This window comes from Triticum dicoccoides, chromosome 3B, assembly GCF_002162155.2.
Source record: "Triticum dicoccoides isolate Atlit2015 ecotype Zavitan chromosome 3B, WEW_v2.0, whole genome shotgun sequence".
NCBI classification, from domain to species: domain Eukaryota; kingdom Viridiplantae; phylum Streptophyta; class Magnoliopsida; order Poales; family Poaceae; genus Triticum; species Triticum dicoccoides.
In genome coordinates, this window is record NC_041385.1 from 806,830,359 (window position 1) to 806,840,586 (window position 10,228).

Below are 10,228 nucleotides of genomic sequence, written 5' to 3' on the forward strand. Positions count from 1 at the left end.
ATGGCTGCTGTGAGCTTTCCCCACGGAATACAGATCTTCATGCTACTCTACTACTCGATATGTTCTCTGCACTTGCCACATGCAACCTCGCTTTCCTTTAGCTTCAACTTTTCCCAGCCCGGTGGCTACGACGCCCAAAACTTCAGCTTCCAAGGCGACGCATACTACGACTCCCAGTCTCAGACGATCGAGCTGACGAAAGCCGGCGGGAGTCCAAACATTCAGAACAGTGTTGGCCGGGCGTTGTACGCCCAGCCCGTGCCGCTGTGGGGTGCTGTCACCGGGGAGCTCGCCCGATTCACCACCTCCTTCACCTTCCAAATCAAGGTAAACAGTGAACTCAGTGGCGATGGCATGACTTTCTTCCTTGGCCATTACCCTCCGACGAGCATTCCCGATCCCCTCGACAACGGCAGGAACCTCGGCCTCTTTAACAAAAGTGTCGGCACGGTGGCGACCGGCGACAACCGAGTCGTGGCGGTTGAGTTCGACACGTTCTTGAACGTTGAGTCTGACAACAGCGACAGCCACATGGGCATCGACGTCAACTCCATCATCTCCCGGGCGTACACCAACGTGGCCGTGCCTGGAAAGAACCTCACATCGGGCCTCCCAATGACTTGCCACATCAGCTACAGCAATGACACAAAAATCCTTGCTGCTGTTCTCCAGATCGTCGACGTGACCTACCGTGTCAACACAAGTGTTGACCTGAGGCAGATGCTGCCTAGTGCGGTGGCCATTGGCTTCTCGGGTGCTACTGGCGTAGCCGTCGAGCAACACCAAATAATGTCCTGGTCATTCAACTCCACCTTGGATCCGTCGCCCCAAGATTCCGTGGAAACTACTAGCAGAGGCAACTGGACCAGTTATCGCTTTTTTGGCGATTGTGTGCATCTTTGTTGGCGTCCGACGACGGCAGCTACGCACGAGAAAGAAGCATTATAGAGTAACATTTTAATTACCATAAGCTGGCGGGTGCAACCAACAAATTCTCACAGGAGAACAAGCTCGGGCAAGGAGGTTCCGCCTCTGTTTATCAGGGCCAACTGACAAATAGACATGTGGCGATAAAGAGATTCACGCCAGTAACATCCGGCGAAGGGAGGAAGGCGTTCGAGGACGAACTCAGGATTGCCAGTGGCCTGAGGCACAAGCACCTAGTCGAATTGATAGGCTGGTGCCACGATCGTAAGAGGAACCCGGTTGATTTCATATGCTGGTGGCGGGACGACAGGTGCACGCGTGTCTTCCTTGTGTACGAGCTTTTGCCACAAGGTAGCCTCGATCAACACCTACACAGGGGCAAAAGTTGGTTACCATGGTCCAAGAGGTACGCATTATAATTTTTTTAGAACGAAGGCTCGCGAAGAGCCCGGCTTTGAATTAACAAAGCCATCAACCGGCCAGGATTACAAACTCTGGAGAACAACCGCGACACAAACCAGGAAAAAGAAAACACGGCAAGATACATTGGTGCCGGGAGCAGCTCACATGCCAGACATACAACAAACTGAAAAAAGAAATCTACATGAAGCACCAAGCTTGAAGATGACAAGGCCTCTTGCACGCTCGAAGCCTAGGAGAAGGGGGATGCCGGCGAAGGAGGGGAAGATCAGAGGACCGAGAGAGGCAGCCATTGCCACAGCACCTGGGACCAGCCGGGAAACACCACTATCCAGATCCATCGTCGAAAGAGGCCCCTGCCTCCTCGCCTGGCTCGAAAGGCGCCGAACTGTCGACAATGAACACGTTCACCCTAGAACCTGGATGAGTGGCACCGATGGCATCCACATTGTTGGGACTAGGCAGACGCGACCTGTCGTCGACTTCACACCTAGAGCAGAGCATCACCGAGAACCAAAGACTCGGGCAATTCAAGAGGAGAGCTGCCAGGATGAACTACGGAGCAGCAGCCAGGGACATGGCCTGAACGAGGGGGACACTACCACCGCTGGAGTTTGCTGCTGCCGCCGACACCCACCACACACATCACAGAGAAGACCAAGTTCCCACCTTGCTCCCAAAGCAGCGCCTTCAAGAAGGATACGGCGCCAATGGCGTCGCCGCCGCCCAACAGCGTTGGGGTTTTCACCCGGGAGTACAAGGGGGAGGGGGTGGGGAAGGTATACCTGACCAGCGCCTCCAAGAAGGTGTGCGGCGCCCGCGGGCGTCGCCGCCGTCACAGCCAGCAGGACGGCTAGGGATTTCTCCTGGCAATCTTCCGGTCCCCACTCCCACCCGGCGAAGAACCGGCGTCCAAGACGGAGCCGGCCAGATCTGGGGGGAGGACTTGCGAATCCGCCATAGAGGGTGGGAGGCGGCCAGATCTGAAGCCGCAGAGCCGAAGCCGCCGCCGCCATGCCCTGGCTCGCATCCACCGGGTACCTCACCGTCCACACGACCGAGGGGCACCGGCCCTCACCTGCGCCACCATGCGCCGAGGATCAGGTGGCGCCAATCCCGCCGGGGCCGCCGCCCCGGGTCCCGAGGCCCCCCGCGAGAGATGCAGGGCAGCAGGAGAGGCCCCGCCGCCACCTTCATCAGCAGCGCCCCGGGCGAAGCCGGCGGCTGCCTCAGGCGGCGGCGAGGAGAGGGTTGGCGGGGGAGGAGACGGCGGCGGCGGGCTAGGTTTTCGGCCCTCGAGTCACCCGAGAGGGCGACGCGAGGGAGAGAGGGGGGGGGGCTTCTCGCTGCTCAATCGTACGCATTATAATTCCATCTCGAGAGCATTTACATCATTGCATGCAACATTGTTTTTTCTTGATACATAATGAATGGTTACATGCTTTGACAAGCAGGTACGAGATCATCCTCGACCTAGGCTCTGCAGTGCAATACCTCCATGTAGATTGTGAGCAAGTCCAACAATGTATCGTACACGGCGATATCAAGTCCAGCAACGTGCTGCTTGGGTCTTCATACGGTGCCAAGTTAGGTGACTTTGGATTGGCAAGGTTTGTTCACCATGAAACTGGGTCGCAGACCACCGATGTTCTGCAAGGCACTTATGGATATATAGACCCAGTGTTCCTCGACACGAGCCAACGGAATAGACAGTCAGACATACACAGTTTCGGCATTGTCCTACTAGAGATGGTCTCTGGAAGGGATCCAACAATGTGTCTCCATGATAGGCCTCCATTGTCAAATGGGTAAAGAGTTCATACCATAGGAATGCCATCCTTGACGCCGCGGATGAGAGGCTGATAAGCGGCGAGTCCAATGTCGTGCGTCAACAGATGGAACACACGCTACTCATCGGGCTCTTGTGCGTGCACCAAGACCCGAGCATACGACCGTCCATCACCCATACCATGGAAGCCCTGCGATCGGAGGAGCTGACATTGGACATTGCCCCCTAGCGCCGGTGACACTCTCGTTGCCATAGCCTTTGTAGTTCAGGATTTAGTCCAAAAATCAACAAAGTAATACCATATACATGTATTCTTTTTTTAGTTGATACCATAAAAGTATTCAATGGATACATATTGAGTCGGGATGTACTGGGAATAAGAATCATGTGCTAGAAAGCCCAATGTATGCATCAACTGATGACCAACACAATTGAAAAGTTGCTAGATTTCCTTGATGCTAGTAAAAATGCGGTATTTATATTTTATATGTTTTTTAATAAATATTTGAACCATTTTTCCCATACTATATGCTTGTATGAAACTATAAATGACAATATCTAGTAAAAAAATTCAAAGGTGAACATGTTTTCACGCGCTCCCGTGTGGACAGTAAATTCAAAAAAAGTACGAAAAAACTAAAAGAATATGAAGTGTTGGGGTATCAAACTTTTCGATCATTCTATTCACGTATGAAGTTTCGTGAAGGAATGTCACCCGGGTTATGTGGTAGTGCAGAAACTTCATATGTGAGTATACCAGTGGACTATGTATGTTTCAATGAAAGAATGCCACCTAGGAATCTTAGCATCCCTTCAAATAGTGCTTTGCTTTGATTTTGTCTAAAATAGTATTGATGTCATTTCTTCGTGAAGCTTCGTACGCGATTATACCAGTCGACCATGTATGTTTCAAAAAGTACAGTTTTTTATATTATTTTTGTACTATTTTTTTCTTCCAAATTTACTATTCATAAAGGGTTCCTGTGAACCATGTTCCACAAATCCGTGTCCTACTTTAGCTGACCAATGTAACTATAAACATAAACATACATTGCTTGTATACATAAATTGAGGTACCTCTCTATCCACGAGCCCCCATATCAAACAATATAGTATAGTTGCATTAATCAACCAACATAGTATTTTTGTAAAATTGAAAAAATTACTTAGTTACACCTTGAATTAAAATCATTATTCATAAATGAATCGGCTAATAGTTAGATATCAAAGAAGGAGCACTCATATTTTTTTGGTGGATCTTCACAAAAAAATCAAATGATTGATATATAAACCTGATGTTCTATATTACTAGTAGAAAAAGGTCCTATTATCCCGGTTCATAAGGGCCTTTAGTCCCGGTTCTGGAACCGCCTTTAGTCCCGGTTCTTACACGAACCGGGACTAAAGGCCGTCCACGTGGCCGCTGCCTGGAGGTCCACCTTTAGTCCCGGTTGGTAACATCAACCGGTACTAAAGGAAATTTTATGATTTTTTTGAATTTTTTTTATTTTCAAATTTCTCAATTATTTTAACCTCTAATCTCTAATCACCCTTCATCACTGCTTAATTTAACCTCTAATCTCTAATCACCCCTCATCATTTCAAATCATCTAACTTCCCGGACGGTCACCCATCCTCTCACTACTCCAACCTGAGCACGCTTAACTTCCAGGTTCTATTCTCCCTCGTTTCTAAGTCTGCACTTGTTGTTTTCCTGACATTAGTAAGATGTCAATCCTATTAACCCTCCGGAATTTAGCTTGAGCATGAAGTCACACATTTCACTGTTTGAGTTTGAAATTATTGTTCTAAAAAACAATAATTATTTAGTAACACTAATATTTCTTGAATAAGTAGTTTGACCACAGTTTGACCATAGTTTGACCACAGTTTGACCATAGTTTGATCAGATTTGACCAAAATTCAAAAAACTGAAATAATTATTTAGTAACACTAACATTCTTGAATAATTATTTAGTAACACTAATACTTCTTGAATAAGTAGTTTGACCAGATTTAACAAAAATAAAAAAAAACTGAAATTTGAGCATAACTTTTTTTCCTTTTAGAATTTGAGGATTATAAAAATTTGCAAATAGACCATAGGCCATCAAAATCGGATGCGAATATTCATGCTGAACATTTTTATATATTATACATTTTTTTCTGACATGAACCGGGACTAATGCCTTTGCCGCATGAACCGGGACCAATGCTCACATTAGTCCCGGTTCATGACTGAACCGGGACTAATGGACTTATCTGTCCCGAACGAAAGCCTTGTTTTCTACTAGTGTATATCAATTTGTTTCATCTGTTCTATTATAATAATTTAATTCTATTAGTGGAATGCTATTCATTTAGATGATTCTATGGCACGAACAACTGATTCAAGTCTATTCCTAAATTCTTCTTTGTATGTACTCTATATGGAGTTCTAACTGTGTTATCGACCCAGCTCTTAAATATCATATAGCCAACACAAACAGCTTTTTTGCGAGGCTAGTATATTATATGGAGGGTTTTTTTTCTGCATGAGACCACCCAAGTTATGTAATAAGAAGTTGGATGGAGTTATTTTCAAGTTCAATTTTGAGAAAGCAAAGGACAAGGTGTGTTGGTCAGTTCTACAAGCATGCATGGTAGATGAAGGGTTTCTCTTTGATTTGGAGAGAGCTTGGGTTGATAACTTTGTTTAGAAAGGTAGTGTTTCCATTGAAGTAAATGATGATGCCGAACAGTTTTCTAATCTAGGAAAGGGCTATGTCAAGGGGATCCTTTATTGCATATTATGTGTAATACAACTAATCATCAACCGGTGCATCAATACAAGCTTGGCAATTAAATACTTTTTCTTTGCATTTATTAATCTTTTTTTGATAGATTTATATTAGAGGAGTTTCATGATTAGTGTTTGGAGCATTTACCGGAAAGAGCATTGGAACCTGATGGATATAATGCTTCCCATTTAACTTCGCTAGACCATGACAGTGCTCATTGCAGACCCTTAATCATTGTTGCCTCTATCCTACTGTGGCGGAATAGTGGTGGAGGGTGTGATATGGAGTTGCGGTAGTGTGTGCGTATCTGTACTGGCTCCACCCACATATAAAAACATATAAAGTTGATTAGTTATCTGAACCCAGAATTGTGCAATTGCATAAATATGTAACATAGGCACTAGAGGTGATCCCGGACTCTCTGAGAACGCCTTAGCCCTACCGCAGGTTTCGTTGGTTTCATTATCTCTTGTTCTTTACATTCATTCTTATGCACTTTAATTCCCGTCACAAACACTCATGCAATATTTTCACTTACGCATGACTATTGTTTTCAATTACAATTAACTTGTTGGCACATCCGGATAAACCACTATAAGGAGCAAAGACCGTTTCCTAGCTCTATTTGTGGTTGATACAATTACTTCAAAAAGCCTACAACTAACAAAGTTAACAACTGGAGCAGTTGACACAGATTTTTTAAGGCTAATACACACTTTATTTAGTTCAAAATGTGGCCAGGGATACAACTAATGCTTTCATTGATGAGATGCTTGACAGGCCTTAACCTCCAGCGTTACGGGTATCCGTGTGAGTTGAGTTGGGCCTTAGTAATCCTATGCTAGGATGTAAATAACATTTCCATGTCCATGATCCAAATACATATTTATTCCGCTTCAAAAATTGAAATGCCCCGAGCCTTTGTTTCTGTCACGCTTCCAGTTTCCACATACATTTTTAGGTAGCAAAGTTTTTGAAGTTTGCTTCGGTAGTTTTAAATTTTGGAAGATTTAATAAATTTTTGAAAATTGATCAAGGGAAACTTTGTAAATCCAGAACCATGTTTACAAATTTAGATTTTTTAGAATAGCGAGTATTTTTTAGAAATTTGTTATATTTCAAAATTTACTAACATTTTTGAAAATTTCTTAGCATTGTTTAGTTCATGGACTTTTTATTTGGAACATTTTGAAATTTTCATTAATTTAAAATTTTGAGAGTATTCTTTAAATTTTGAAACATTTTAAAAACTTCAACATTAGTTGGTTTTGTGAGAAAAACCTGGTTCTAAATCGGTCTGCCTAATCTTGTGTGCTGAATAAAAACTGGAGCTGCTGACTCGGAACATGTTTTTAAGGCCAACCCACGCTTTATTTAGTTCATAATGTGGTCAGGGATACAACTAATGTTTTCATTGATGAGATGCTTGACAGGCCTTAACCTCCAGCGTTGTCACGGGTAGCCGTGTGAGTTGAGTTGGGCCTTAGCAATCCTATGCTAGGATGTAAATAACATTTCCATGTCCATGATCCAAATACATATTTATTCCGCTTCAAAAATTGAAATGCCCAGAGCCTTTGTTTCTGTCACGCTTCCAGTTTCCACATACATTTTTAGGTAGCAAAGTTTTTGAAGTTTGCTTCGGTAGTTTTAAATTTTGGAAGATTTAATAAATTTTTGAAAATTTATCAAGGGAAACTTTGTAAATCCAGAACCATGTTTACAAATTTAGATTTTTTAGAATAGCGAGTATTTTTTAGAAATTTGTTATATTTCAAAATTTACTAACATTTTTGAAAATTTCTTAGCATTGTTTAGTTCATGGACTTTTTATTTGGAACATTTTGAAATTTTCATTAATTTAAAATTTTGAGAGTATTCTTTAAATTTTGAAACATTTTAAAAACTTCAACATTAGTTGGTTTTGTGAGAAAACCCTGGTTCTAAATCGGTCTGCCTAATCTTGTGTGCTGAATAAAAACTGGAGCTGCTGACTCGGAACATGTTTTTAAGGCCAACCCACGCTTTATTTAGTTCATAATGTGGTCAGGGATACAACTAATGTTTTCATTGATGAGATGCTTGACAGGCCTTAACCTCCAGCGTTGTCACGGGTAGCCGTGTGAGTTGAGTTGGGCCTTAGCAATCCTATGCTAGGATGTAAATAACATTTCCAAGTCCATGATCCAAATACATATTTATTCCGCTTCAAAAATTGAAATGCCCAGAGCCTTTGTTCCTGTTATTTGTACTGCTTCCAGTTTCACGTGGCGGTGCTTTGAAGCAAAGTTATTTTTGTTGGGGGTACATTTTTCATTCACTATCTTCCTATTCCGCGTGTAGGGCCGGGCAGGCTTTAGCCAGACGATGAGCTTCAACATTCATATCGCGCTTCTCATGGATGAGTTCCAACGTCACAAAGTCCTACGTCTTCCTCTTTGCTTCACGTATGACATATTTTGACGTCCCATGGTAATCCCCCTTTATGTGGTTGTCAGTCGCCATGCAGCCAGACGCCACCACAATCCTTTGACATGCAAGATCAGAAGCCAACGAACATCACCTCGCTACTTGCCATTGCTACCGGTACCTCCTTTTGTGAACTGTTTTTCTAGAAACCGGAAGGGTTAGTTACAAGGCCACGCTACCTGCCGGTCAGCCGACGCTAGCTTTTGGCCGGTCATATGCTAGCCCCATGTTTCAATTACCAACAACGGTTTCCCTCTTCACCTCCATCATCAACAAAATCCTTCAGCGGCCGAAGAAAAATTCATCAGCGATCACAACAAAATAGCCACTTTGATAAAAGATCCGACAAAAAAAAATCACTGGTCCCAGCACAAATCATCGTGAGTTCCAGAAAAAGACGTCGCTACTTGTTGCAATGGTCCTGCCCATGGATGCAAAAAAGGGAGCAACGGCCACCAACACACCCCGCCCGCAGCTCGTTCCAGCTTCTCCACAGCCGGTTGCAGGACCTTATGCTGACTGTTGTAGGTCCACCGCCGGCGGTAGTCTCTGGCTCCAGCAGCTCGTCGCCGGTTCCAGCATTTTTTTGCCGTTCTTAGCAAAATTCATCGCCGGTTGCAGCAAAATAGCATCACTATGCAGCATCCCAAAAGTAGTTGCCGATTCCAGCTAAAAGTGCAACCAGTCGCAGCAAAAAACTAACATGTTGTAAATAAGGGAGCGGGGACAAAAGTGATGCATGGGCCCCACACGTGTGTGGCCAGCCAAAACAGGGACACATGGGTCGCATGGTCCATTGGATCAAGTAAGATCCAACGAGCAGTGCGTGACCCGCGTGCGCTTGGGCCAGTCGGCCGGATAACAAGGTTTACCTAGTTACAACGGGCCTAGGTTCCCTTGGTCCAAAAATGGTTCTGGGTCACTCGGCCTCAACAACTTTGTTCATACACACTTGTTCTTTTTGGTATACGGTTTTTGTATACACGAGAAACATTTTCTCTATACGTGCTGAACATTTTTCAAATGCTTGTTTAACATTATTTTTTCAAATATTTTCCCGCAAAATTATTATGAAAAGAGTTGATCATGTACTTAAAAAATGTTATTCCAGCATATAAAAAATGATTAAAAAGTATTTAAAAAAATTTCATCAAGCATTTGAAAAATGTTAACTGTGTATTAAAAATGTTAACTGTGCATTAAATTTTTTCTAATCAAACAGTAGAAAATGTGAAATATGTATAGTAAAAATGCTGCCATGTTTAAAAAAAAGCTTGTGTTCTTTTTTAAAAATTGCATTGTTGAGGAAATCACTAACTGATAGTTACTCGGTTGGCGGGGTAGGGGATTAATAGGCTAATCGACAAGTCAATCGGCCAATTAATCTATTAATCGAATGATTTATTAGTTTATCGGCTACTTGGTGACCATACGAGTAGAGATTAATCGGTAAATTAACTGGTTAATCAGACGAATTCTTGAAGACTAAAAAATTTGTTAGACTTGTATTTAAGAAAATGTTGCTCAAGCATTTGAAAAATGCTAATTTATGTAGAAAAAATAAAGGTTGATCAAACATTTGAAAAATATTAAATGTATAATGGAAAAATGTTGACAAAGTATAGTTAATCTTATATTCGACACAAATATTAATCAATCATTTAAAAAGCGTTAATATTATATTTTAAAAATGGCGATATTTTATTCGAAAAATGTTAATCATACATTTAAAAATGTTAAAAATGGGTACTGATTTTTTTAAACATATATTAAAATAGTGTGCATCATGTATTTGTGAAATATTAATCAAGCATTTAAAAAAATTAAAAACTTGTATGTATTT

General features: G+C 42.7%; 1 pseudogene; it reads left to right on the forward strand.

Annotated features, from left to right (window-relative positions):
- Positions 1–3,365, forward strand: LOC119280109 (annotated as a pseudogene).
- The last annotated feature ends 6,863 nt before the right edge of the window (positions 3,366–10,228 follow it).